Source organism: Musa acuminata, chromosome BXJ1-9, assembly GCF_036884655.1.
Source record: "Musa acuminata AAA Group cultivar baxijiao chromosome BXJ1-9, Cavendish_Baxijiao_AAA, whole genome shotgun sequence".
In the NCBI taxonomy this organism is placed as follows: domain Eukaryota; kingdom Viridiplantae; phylum Streptophyta; class Magnoliopsida; order Zingiberales; family Musaceae; genus Musa; species Musa acuminata.
The window spans coordinates 99,821-112,736 of NC_088335.1; the positions used below are offsets into that span (position 1 = coordinate 99,821).

Consider the following 12,916-nt stretch of genomic DNA (forward strand, 5'->3'; position numbering starts at 1 on the left):
TACTATTACCAGACTTCGATGGGATATTACAGTCGACGAAAGCTCTTCAAATTTTGTTTTTCCCTCCAACTTTTGTTTTGTAATTAAAAAACCAATGCCGCAATTTTTGTTTTCTTCTCTTCCCGTAATAATACCCACCCCCGCCCGCCTCCTCGTCTTCCAAAAAGCCACAGTCTCCTCTCTCTCTCTCTCTCTCTCTGGTCGTTCCCGGAATCCAAAGTCTTTTTCCCAATCTTTCCGAATCCAAACCCTGCCTCCATTCCTTCTCGGAGACGATATCCGGTCCTATTTGTCTTCCCTTCTCTGAGCGCGATCGAGGGCTCTCGTCTTCCTTGCCGTAATCCGTCTCGCAGTGTCCACCTCCTCTTCGACCCTTGGTCGAGGGGATTCGCGTAGGGTTTTGAGGCATTGCGTCGGGTCGATGAAAGATGCCGGAACGGGCGCAGGCAAATCCTTTGGACCAGGCTGAGAGCCCGAGCACCAAACGGAGGCGTTCAGCGATGCAACAGCAACTGGTGGATTAGAAACCACCGCTGACTAGGGCCGCCAAGCGGAGGGAGGAGGTCCTGCTCGCAGATGACCTCATCGAGGGGGGAGGATTAGACACGGAGGAGAACCGGGAAGAGATTCGGGAGCTTCCCGGTAGGGAGGTCGCACCTCTCGCTGTGGTGAGACCTTTACCAAAAGGATTTGATAGTGTTGTGTTGTACATCGGGGTTGGATTGGTCCTACGACCTGTATGTTTTGGGGTTTTGTTTTGTTTTCTTGTCTTACACTTGGTTTATGGCGAAAAGGTGCAACTATTCTGTTCAAATCTAAGCGCTAGTTTCCCGAAAAATATGATTTCCATTATGTTCTCTTAATTTGATTCTGCATATGTCTGTTTATGTTAGCACTGATCTGATAGTTTCGTTTGCATGCATCCACTCTCTTGATTAATGCCACTAAGATATGACTAGCATTGCAGGTTTTAAAAACAAGTGGAAATATGTGAATAGGTAGGATATCGTCTACGTAATATCTGTACAAGCATACCATTCCCTGGTACTCTCAATAAGGGTTATCATTCTTGCATCAATTAAAACCCATAACAGGGTCTGGTACTGATTTTGATTATGTTATCTTACTTAGATATTGTATGTGGCTTCTGTGTTTACGTTAGCACCGATCTGATATATTTGTTTTGCATGCAACCACTCTCTTTATTAGTACCATTAAAATATGAAATTGCATGTCAGGTTTTAAAAAAAAAAAAGAATTGTGTATAGGTAGGATTTTTTCTGTCATATCCATACAAGCATACCGTTCCCTGGTACTTTCAATAAGGCTTATGATTCTTGCATCAATTAAAGACTATAGTTGAGTATGGAACGTCTTACAATGCAGGCACTTGAAATATATCTGTGCAAAAAACTTGGTTATAATGGGCTATTATACAAATGGGTATGGGATTATATAAGAAGAAATCAAACAGTGTTTAGTTTTTAGAAAAATATTGACAGGCTTAGAATAAGTAAAAGCTCATCTCAATACTCAATTATCATACTTTGCAGCCTGGCCATTTGTTGACTGATATCAGCTTGCTTATATCTTATAATGTGATGTTAGAGAATGTATAAGTTGTCAGACATGGGTGCATGCTATTTCATTTTATTATCAGTTGTGACATGTGTTAAGGGGATGGACACAGGAAAATCCAGTGGTTCGTGCTGAGAGGCCAAGCACCAGTTGGAGGCAGGTGGTGAGGACACATCTATTGATGGATTACAAACCACCGTTGACTAGGGCCGCCAAGCAGAGGGAAGAGATCTTGCTTGTGGAGGGCCACGTAGAGGGGGTTGGATTTGGGGTGGAGGAGAACCAGGAAGAGATTCGGGAGCTCCCTGTTTGTGAGTTTGTCCCTCTCGCTGTGGTGAGACCTTTCTCCCAAGTATTTATTAGTTTTGTGTTGTGCCTCGGTGTTGGATTGGTCCTATGAGCTGTAAGTTTTGGGGTTTTGTTTTCTTTTCTTGTCGTATACTTAGTTTATCCCCAAAGGTGCAGTCATTCTGTTCAATAAGGTTTTGAAAAACACCTTATGTGTATACTTAGTTTATCTCAGATTTTGAAAAAAATAGAATTATGTGTATAGGTAGGATTTCTTCTGTGTCATATCAGTACAAGCATGCCTTTTCCTGGTACTTTCAATAAGGTTTATCATTCTTGCATCAACTAAAGACCATAATTGAGTATGGTACGGTTTACAATACAGACACTTGGAATATATCCGTGCAAAAAGCTTGGTTATAATGGGGCATTATACAAATGTGTATGGGATTATATAGGAAGAAAGCAAACAGTGTTTAGTTTTTAGAAAAATATTGTTAGGCTGATAAGGAGTAAAACCTCAACTCGATACTCAATTATCATTCTTTGTAGCCTGGCCATTTGTTGACTGATATCAGCCTGTTTTGTAACTTATATTGTGATATTGGAGAACATATAAGTTGTCATACATGGATGCGTACTATTCATTTTATTATGAGTAGTGACATGTGTTAAGGCTCCAGGTACAGGTAAATCTGGTGGTCCATGGTGAGAGGCCAAGCACCAGTCGAAGCGGGCGGTGAGGAAACATCTGTTGATGGATTACAAACTACTGTTGATGAGGGCCACCAAGCGGAGGGAAGAGATCCTGTTCGCGGAGGGCCACGTAGAGGAGGGTGGATTTGGGGTGGAGGAGAACCAGGAAGAGATTTGGGAGGTCCCTGTTTGTGAGTTTGTCTTTCTCACTGTGGTGAGAACTTTCTCCCAAGTATTTGTTAGTTTTGTGTTGTGCCTCGGTGATCGATTGGTCCTACTAGGTGTTAGTTTTGGGGTTTTGTTTTTTTTTTTCTTGTCGTATACTTAGTTTATCCCCAAAGGTGCAGTCATTCTGTTCAAATCTATCCTCTAGTTTCATGAAAAATAATATCGATTATGTTATCTTGCTTAGATTTTGTATTTGTCGTTTCTGTGTTTATGTTAGCACTGATCTGATATATTTGTTTTGCATGCAGTCATTCTTTTTATTATCACCATTAAAATATGAAATTGCATCTCAGATTAAAAAAAAAATAGAATTATGTGTATATGTAGGATTTCTTCTTTGTCATATCAGGACAAGCATGCCATCTCCTGGTACTTTCAATAAGGTTTGTCATTCCTGCATCAACTAAGACCATAGTTGAGTATGGTATGGCTTACAATGAAGGCACTTGAAATATATCTGTGCAAACAGTTTGGTTTTAATGGGACATTGTACAAATGGGCATGGGATTATATAGGAAGAAAGCAAACACTGTTTAGTTTTTAGCAAAATATTGTTAGGCTTATAAGATGTAAAACCTCATCTCAATACTCTGTAGACTGGCCATTTGTTGACTGATATCAGCTCAGCTTGTTTTCTAACTTATACTGTGATATTGGAGAACATATAAGTTGTCAGACATGGATTCATACTATTCATTTTAATATCAGTAGTGACATGTGTTAAGGTGCCAGGCACAGGCAAATCCAGTGGTCCATGGTGAGAAGCCGAGCACCAGTCGGATGTGGGCAGTGAGGAAACATCTGTTGATGGATTACAAACCACCAATGACTAGGGCTGCCAAGCGGAGGGAAGAGATCCTGCTCGTGGAGGGCCGCGTGGAGGGGGGTGGAGGAGAACCAGGAAGAGATTTGGGAGCTCCCTGTTTGTGAGTTTGCCCCTCTCGCTGTGGTGAGAGACCTTTCTCCCAAGTATATGTTAGTTTTGTGTTGTGCCTCGGTGATCGATTGGTCCTACTAGGTGTAAGTTTTGGGGTTTTTTTTTTTTTTTTTTCTTGTCATATACTTAGTTTATCCCCAAAGGTGCAGTCATTCTGTTCAAATCTATCCTCTAGTTTCATGAAAAATAATATCGATTATGTTATCTTAGATTTTGTTTATGTCGTTTCTGTGTGTATGTTAGCACTGATCTGATATATTTGTTTTGCAAGCAGCTTTCTTTTTATTAGCATCATTAAATTATGAAATTGCATGTCAGGTTATAGAAAACAGAACTGTGTGTACTTTCAATCATTGTTGCATCAATTAAAGACCATTGTTGAGTATGGTACGTCTTACAATGCAGGCGCTTGAAATATATCTGTGCAAAAAGCTTGGTTATAATGGGACATTATACAACTGGGTATGTGATTATATAGGAAGAAGGCAAACATTGTTTTGTTTTTAGAAAAATATTGTTAGGCTGATAAGGAGTAAAACCTCAACTCGATACTCAATTATCATTCTTTGTAGCCTGGCCATTTGTTGACTGATATCGACTTGTTTTATAGCTTATGCTGTGATATTGGAGAGCATTATAAGTTGTCAGACATGGATGTATACTATTCATTTTATTATCCGTAATGACGTGTTAAAGGGCCAGGTGCAGGCTAATCGTGTGGTCCATGGTGAGAGGTCAAGCACCAGTCGGAGGCAGGCGGTGAGGAAACAACAGTTGATGCATTACAAATGACCACTGACTTGGGCTGCCAAGTAGAGGGAGGAGATCCTGCCTGCAGAGGGCCGTGTCAAGGTGGGTGGAGGAGAACTGGGAAGAGATTCGGGAACTTGTCCCTCTCACTGTGGTGAGACCTTCCCCCAAAGTATTTGTTAGTTTTGTATTGTGCCTCAGTGTTGGATTGGTCCTATGACCTGTATGTTTTGGGGTTTTGTTTTCTTTCTTGTCTTATACTTAATTTATGCCAAAAAGGTGCTTCCATTCTGTTAAAATCTATCCACTAGTTACATGAAAAATGATTTTGATTATGTCATCTTGCTTAGATTTTGTATATGTTTCTTCTGTTTTTATGTTAGCGCTGATCTGATAGTTTTGTTTTGCATGCATTCACTCTTTTGATTAGTACCACTAAGATATGTGTATAGGTGATTTTGTCTTTCTCATATCTATACACGCATATCTTTCCCAGGTACTTTCAATAGGGTTTATCATGCTTGCATCAAGTTAATGACCTTAAATGGGTATGGTTTGGTTTAAATTGCAGCCACTTGAAATATATTTGTGCAAAAAGCTTGGTTATAATGGGCCTTTATACGAATGAGTATGGAATTATATAGGAAGAAACCAAACAGTGTTTAGTTTTCAGAGATAATATTGGTAGGCTTAGAAAAAGTAAAAGCTTATCCGTATACATACTTTGAAGCCTGGCCATTTGTTGACTGATGTCAGCTTCTTTTATAACTTTTAATGTGATGTAGAACATATTAATTGTCAGACTTGGGTGCATACTATTTCACTTTGTTATCAGTAGTGACACATGATAAGGGGCCAGGTGTAGCCAAATCCAATGGTCCATGCTGATAGGCTGAGCGCTAGTCGGAGGCAGGTGGTGAGGAAACAACAGCCTTTGGATTACAAACCCCCGCTGACTAGGGCCGTGAGCGGAGGGAGGAGATTATGCTCACGGAGGGCCATGTCGAGGTGGGAGGATTGGGTGTGGAGGGGAAGCAGGAAGATATTCGGGAGCTCCCTGGTAGGGAGTTTGTGTCTCTCTCTGTGGTGAGACCTTTCTCGAAACGTTTTGTTAGTTTTGTGTTGTGCCTCAGTGTTTGATTGATCCTACGACCTTGAAGTTTTGGGGTTTTTGTTTTCTTTTCTTGTCTTATACTTAGTTTATGCTGAAAACGTGCAACCATGCCAAGTAAATTTAAGCACTGGTTTCATGAAAATGATTTGCATTATGTTGTCTTCCTGTGATTCTGTATGTCTGTTTATGTTAGCACTGATCTGATAGTTTTGTTTAGCATGCTGTCACTCTCTTGATTGGTACCACTAAGACGTGTATAGGTAGGATTTCTTCTTTGTCATATCTGTACAAGCATATTATTCCCAGGTACTTTCAATAGGGTTTATCATTCTTGTGCATCAATTAAAGACCTTAATTTGACTATAGTACGGCTTAAATTGCAGGCCCTTGAAATATATTTGTGCAAAATGCTTGGTTATAATGGGACACCATACAAATGGGTATGGAATTATATAGGAAGAAAACAAACACTGTTTAGTTTTCAGAAAAAGTATTGGTAGGCTTAGAAGAAGTAAAAGCTCATTTCAATACTCAATTATCATACGTTGCAGCCTTGCCATTTGTTGACTGACATCAGCTTGTTTTATAACTTATACTGTGATGTTGTAATAAATATAAAATTTCAGATATGTAGATGCTATTTCATTTTATTATCAGTTGTGATGTGTTAAGTGGCTGGGTGCAGGCAAATATTGTGGTCCATGCTGAGATGCCAGGCACCAGTCGGAGGCGGGCTGCGACGGAACAGTGGCTGGTGGATTACAAACCGCCACTGACTAGGGCCACCAGGCGGAGGGAGGAGATCGTGGTCACAGAGGGCCATGTCAAGAGGGAAGGATTGGGCGTGGACTAGAACCATGATGAGATTTGGGAGGAGATGTATGACTACCATAGTGGGCTGACAGATAAGCTCAGTTTGGGAGTTGGCATCTCTCTCACTGGTGAGACCTTTTTCCAAAGTATTTGTTAGTTTTGGATTCGTCCTATGACCTGTAAGTTTTGGTGTTTTGGTTTGTTTTCTTGTTTCATACTTAGTTTATGCTGAAAAGGTGCAACTATTCCATTCAAATCTATCCACAGTTTTATGAAAATTGATTTTGTTTATGTTATCTTGCTTTGATTTTGGATATGCCAGTTCTGTGTTTGGTTTTGTGTTTATGTTAGCACCGATCTGATAGTTCTGTTTTTGCATTCAGCCACTATCTTGATTATTACCACTCAGATATGAAATCACATGTCAGGTTTAAAAAAATGGAAATATGTATAGGCAGGATTTCTTCTTTGTCATATCTGTACCAGCATACCATTCACTGGTACTTTATCATGCTTCCATCAATTAAAGATTATAATTATAGTTTTCAGAAAAACTATGCGGAATAAAGAAGTAAAAATTTGGTAGCCTTAGAATAAAACACTATGGTTTTCAGAAAAATATTGGTAGGCTTAGAATAAATAAATAAAAGCTTATCTCAATATTCAATTATTATACTTTGCACCTTGCTCATTTGTTGACTGATATCAGCTTGTTCTGTAACTTATAAAACATTGCACTTTGGCCATGCCGAAATCTCTCTACAAATTAAACTTTGTTAAGTATTGAGATGAAGATCAGTGAAAATTTATCTAGAACAATGTTGTCATGGGGTGCACTCAATTATCCTAGGCAACAAACTTGCCTATGCAACAAATGGCCAGCCTGCAAAATATAGCTTGTTCTCAATATTCAATTATCGCCTAGGCAAACACCCGAGTGTCCCATGACAACATTTTTCTATATTAGCATGTATTTATGAAACATTGTGAAAAATTCATTTTCCTAGATTTTGCCTCATTGGTGTTGCATTTTTATATGTGCTCTTACATATTTGGGGTTACAGTGTTGGTTCTTCTACTATATTCAATAACTCATGTTTCTATATTCTGATAAAAATTGCACTTTCTATAATGTGCCCATATTTTACAAGCATCACATATTTGCTAAGAAGTTCGTCAGCATTTGTTCTGTTAATTATATATATATATATCACAATATTATTTGAAAATTTCTCTCTTGAGGTTGATCTTAAGTTCAACATTTGTTTATTTCTTGTTTCTCTTTGTTTCTATGAATTACTTCAACTTTCGAGGGTTAAATGAATCCACCTAGGTGTCGAGAGCGCATTCATATTCTTTTTTTTATTTTCTCCCTTAATCTGTGGAACACATTTTTTATTGCTGTAATGTATATTTGTTAGTTCATGCACAAGAAATCCAATCTTCAAAAGTGACAAGCAACATAGTTGAAAATGATGAAATAACCTTAGCATGAATAATAATGAAGTCCTTACTTGTTGACAAGGCTATTGAGTTGCTAAATACATGTTGAGTGCATTTTCTGGTTCTACCTAATTGTTGGATAACTCACATGTTTTGACAAATGTGTCCTAACTTGTGAGCTGTCCAAGGGAAACCATCATGTTGAAGCCTGGAGAAAATGACTGAAAATGAGTTACATATGTAATGCAGTTTTAAGCTTCACTTCAACTATGTTATGAAGATTACTTGACAAATGAGTAGACTTTTTATAGACAATAGATTCCTGTGTTTCATGGGCAAAAAATATAATCCAAATCAGGTATACTAGCATAATAGATCAATTACGCCTAGGTACACCAACATCCAGCAGCTTACAGTTTGTTCCAATCAAATAACGCCAAGTGTTTCTTTAGTTACAGTTTGTTCCAATCAAATGTTGATCATTATTCGATCCTCTGTTGACGGGAGCCTCACCGAGCGATACTTTATTTTTTTATGAATTCATTACATATTATCTAATAATTTTAATGTTATCCTTTGATGTAACAGTTTAAGAGTAAGTTGTCCATTACATTTCACTTGAAGTCAGTAGCATCATGTGATAAAGTATTTTGTTGCAAAAGAGACATTTGTTAAATATGATTACAGGAGTTATTTTGCAGGAATTTTTTTAAAGATATTTTTTTTAAAATATCTTGTTTCTTCTGCAGTTTGTATCTGTAACTTGGATTAAGTTTGAGCGCCGGGGCAGCAAAGGATGCAAATATGGTCCACCTTATGAATGGCAGGTTTATGAGTAAATCTCAATGATGTTGATTTTTTCAGAGGAAATCACTTTATTTTTTTAATTTTATGAGTTTCTGTCTGTAGCATGCTTGGTGATATTCATGGGGTGCCATGAGTCCATTACAAGGGTTTCTTTGTGGACTATTATATTATGGTACTCGAGAGTTTTTTATGCTATTCTTTTTTAAAAGTTCTTGTAAATTTGGATGTTTTCATAATTACATGACATAAAATTTTGCAGATTATGGATATGCTGGGACCAAATCTGTGGGATGCATGAAGTAAGAACTCGTGCACGTATGCTATGAATTAAATTATGTTCCATGGGATAATGTATTGGAACTTTGTAGCATGACAACTTTTATCTCACAATTGATGCTCAATGTCCATAGAAATTGTTGCACATATTGCCATGGAAGCAATATCCATACTTGAGAATATACATTCGAAAGGGTAGAAATTTGTTGGTTGCTTATTGAATTTAGTTGTTCTTTTATCTGTTGAGAATTGGTAGTCTTATAGTCAATATGATCTTTGTGCATTGTCAACCTTTTTCCAGTCACCATTTCTTTTGTACTTTTGATGATCAATGCTATTTTAAATGTCAGTTTTGTGCATGGGGATGGAAAACCTGAAAATTTCTGTCTTGGGCCTCCTGGGACTTTCGAAGAAAAAAAACTCTTTCTTGTTGGTCTTGGTTTAGGTATTTTAAAGACTTGCATTTGACCTCTACTTTAGCTTGGGAGTAGATGATTTACATTGTATTTCAGCAACTTTATCACAATAGGATCATTTATTAAATTCTTAGCTTCTGTACAGCCACTAAATGGAAGGATAGCTCAACAAGTCTGCTTGTTCAGTATGATCAACGGCCAGATGTTTTCAGGTAATTGGTTGCCCATCCCTTCTCAGCAAAAATTAATAAAAAACTTATAAATCACAAATTATATGTTTGATGTGTTTTATTCTAAAGTGAAGCTATTATGTTTCTGTTATTGCAGAGGGACACAAATTATATGTTTGATGTGTTTTATTCTAAAGTGAAGCTATTATGTTTCTGTTATTGCAGAGGGACAGTGCGCTATGCTAGTGTTCATGCTCACCTTGGGAGGACAGCAAGCCGGAGTGATGATTTAGAATCCCTTGCTTATACACTAATGTTTCTTCTCCGTGGTCGTCTACCTTGGCAAGGGGATCATGTACAGTCACTTGTACCTCTTAACCGCTCCTGTGGTAGTTTCATTTTTCTTCTCTCACTCCTTGTTTGTGGTCCTGATAGGAACAAAACAAGCGTTACCTTTTCTGCAAGAAGATGACTACATCTCCAGAGGACCTTTGTTTCCTCTGCCCACAAGCTTTCAAACAATTTCTCGAGTATGTGGTCAACTTGAAGTTTGATGAAGAATGTAACTATGCAAAATGCATCTCTCTTTTTGATGGCATTAGTCTTAGATATCGGGCCAATTAACACTGATGGAGTTGAAAAGGTATGCCAATCTCATCTGTTTGCATTATTTGATCAATGCAGTTATTCTTGCTATTGTTATGCTAATCTTAGTTTGTTTGCATGTTATGAAGCTTATGCATCAGGTGGCTCAAAAGAGAGGCCATCTAACGATGGAAGAAGAGGATGATAAACAATCCAAAAAGAAGCTTAGGTTGGGAATGCCTGCCACACAATAGATTAGTGTTTATAATGCATGGCGACCTATGAACCAAAGGTTCTCCGGAATGCATATTTGCTTTTGTCAGATTGTCAGATAAGAAGAATTTCTTATATCGATTAATATGTATTAGGTACCACTACAGTGTTGCTGATATGATGATTGCACAATATATCATGATTGGAAAGCAAGATGGTTTGTTCGTCAGTTGTGTAGCATCATGTTTAAATCGATGGGCCATTGTTATGGATTCTGGCACTGGTTTCACTGCTCAAGTCTATGAACTATCTGAACAATTTCTTCCTGATGTGAGTACGTAGATGCTCACTACATATTTTTCCTCACACTTCAACAGTGAAATCAATAGTTTCTAAAACATTGACACCTCTATTCTTTTTCAAGGATTGGATAAATGAACAATGGGAGGAAAAGTATTATATTAGTGCACTAGCAGGTGCAGACAATGGTTGCTCTTTGGTGGTAATGTCCAAAGGTATGCAGTATTATGTTATTGGCTTTATCTCTTTGCTGATTTTATTATATGTATGCAGTATTCACAACAATCTTGCCAAGTTAGTGAGTTCTTTCCGTTTAGGTGGATCAAGAAAAAGTGGTCTGAGGGGTCTTACGTCACTTCTATTGTGATAGCTGGAAATAGATGGGCAGTTGTCATGTCTCGTAATGCAGGCTTCTCAGATCAGGTCATTTTCTTTTACGTTTCATATCTAGAGGAGAAAAAAGAGTGAAAATGTTAAAAATAAGGAGATGAGGGTGGTATTTTATGCTTGAAGGATTGGGAAAGATAAGGAGAGGAGAGTGGTCTTTTATGCTTGATGGATTGTGTAACTGTAGTTGTAATTAGTTGTAACGGACTTCAACTGGATTTTTTGGATTAAAAAATCATTTAAATTCTTCTCTGTTTTCAGGTTGTTGAACTTGACTTCCTTTACCCTAACGAAGGCCTTCATCAGAGATTGGGGAGATGGTTAACGTACAACAGCAACTGCCGCAACATCTGACCAAGCTGCTTTTATACTTTGTGTACCTGGTAGGAAACCAGACAACAAAACACAAGAGGTACTCAGAACATCTGCTTTTCCATTTTTGGATATCAAGGTGCGAGCCATCCAATCATGTCTTGAGATCATTTCCATTAGTTTCTTTGCTAATGAATTATTTACTTAAAGGAGAAGCAGGCAAAAAATCTTTGTTGCATCTCTGTGTTATGGACGCACAGTTTCATGAACTTGTCTTATGTTGGAATTATTAAACACTACTTACTGCCATATCATCTTGATTTGTTTTTGGAGCCATGATGTTCTTGACCTATGCTACAGCACCTTTCATCTCTACTCTTGGTGATGGCTAGCACACATTTATTTAAAAATTTTATTGAATATAATATGATAAATTTATATTTTTAATATATGTAATATTTATTTAAAAATAAAATAATATTTTTATTTAAATTAATAAGTAAATAAATAAAATAAATAAATAAATATTTGTATATAATCTTACAGAAAATTTATATCAGCTGGATATATAATAAATAAATCATGTAATTATAAAAGTAAATACAAAATAATTTTTAGAGCTTATGTTCCCTTTTGTCGTTTTTAGAATTTTTTAACTACTAAGGTCTAACTGTGTATAGAATCATAATAAATTCAAGCAATTTTTATTCTATTGTGTGACCAATAACTCTACAACCATCAATGTTTAGTGCAATTTTTTTATTTGGTTCGTCAGTTTCTTGAATCTTTGTGTACAAGTTGCAGTTCCTTTAGGTTCTGGACATTGGTATGTAATGGGTTCTAACTTGTTCTGTATAACACATTGCGTGTCCTGATGTTTACATTATACTATGATGGCATGTACTTGGACCATGTTATTGTTGGTCATTCGAGTAGATGCAGTAGATACTATAAATATGGTATTGCTTATTGTTATATCTGCAAGTTCTTGTAAAAGAAAAGTTTTGTAAACTTGTTGAATGATAATACATGTTCTTTGCTTTTTATATGCCAAAGCAGTGTTGAATTGCGTTTATATGTTTTTCCAAACTTATGGTAGTGACACGGTTCAGGTGCGTTCAAGTTAAGCAACCCATAAATGCAGAAAAGAGTGCATGACTATCGTGTCACTACCATAATTTCTTATAGACCCGACCCTAATTTCTTATAGTTATTTTATTATCGTCTCACTGACGGGTCTGTCTTGTTTGTGACAGCAGCATTGGTTTCCCTAGATGATGCCACATGATCAAAACTAGTGTTGGTAGAAGACAAAATATGTGCTATGTCAACTTATCTGTGATTTAATTTGCTTTTGCTACAGTTTCAAAATCAATTAAGGGTTCCTAGTTGATCTTCATCCTCCAGTCTAAGATATTTTGAAAACCATCAATACCTGAGAAACGAGTCTTTAAAGGGTTTCATATACGTAGTTTTGTATTTATTTAGAAACAGTCTGTATTTTTAGTGAAAGAATGTGACTTTGGATGTCATGATAAATCTGTATTTTCAGTGTATGGCCGACATTAATTTGTTTCCGTGGAATGGAACCTTTTTGCTCGAG

The 12,916-nt window shown here is 37.2% G+C and overlaps 1 pseudogene; it reads left to right on the top strand.

Moving 5' to 3' along the window:
• Nucleotides 1-94: 94 nt before the first annotated feature.
• LOC135592223 (casein kinase 1-like protein HD16) lies at nt 95-12,915 on the top strand (annotated as a pseudogene).
• The last annotated feature ends 1 nt before the right edge of the window (nt 12,916 follows it).